Source organism: Penaeus monodon, chromosome 19 (assembly GCF_015228065.2).
Source record: "Penaeus monodon isolate SGIC_2016 chromosome 19, NSTDA_Pmon_1, whole genome shotgun sequence".
Lineage (NCBI taxonomy): Eukaryota > Metazoa > Arthropoda > Malacostraca > Decapoda > Penaeidae > Penaeus > Penaeus monodon.
Window position 1 is genome coordinate 39,499,156 of NC_051404.1, and position 385 is coordinate 39,499,540.

Here is a 385-nt window from a genome sequence, read left to right on the forward strand (position 1 = left end):
AAGATTAACAGCATGCATGCCAGAACTGCCATTGGCCCAGTGAAGCATTCCCAGTGATACTTATCCAGCCCCTTCTTCCCCAGACACTCAGCTAGCTATTAATTCATTCGCAATTATCCCATATAAATTTTAACCCACTAGCGATGGGTATTTCAGTGCTGGACCCCCTACTTTCTGGGTGGCAAATATAGCTACAAGTGGCCATTGCCGGGGACAGTCCACGGGCAACTAAATCAGAGCATAAACTCTAGTTTTGCGCACCATTTATAGCCTTGGGATTATATTGAAGTTTATGCTTTTGAGAACTGAACATGATGTTTTGCATGCTTGTAAAGCTAAAATGCAATCTGAACACTGGTTGCAATGATTAGAAGTTTTAGTATAG

At 42.1% G+C, this 385-nt stretch overlaps 1 protein-coding gene across 1 annotated transcript in view; it reads left to right on the forward strand.

Annotated features, from left to right (window-relative positions):
• The window catches only part of LOC119585221 (exosome RNA helicase MTR4-like), a gene marked incomplete in the record, with an annotated part of 19,057 nt that overhangs the window by 15,772 nt on the left and 2,900 nt on the right, over positions 1–385 (forward strand).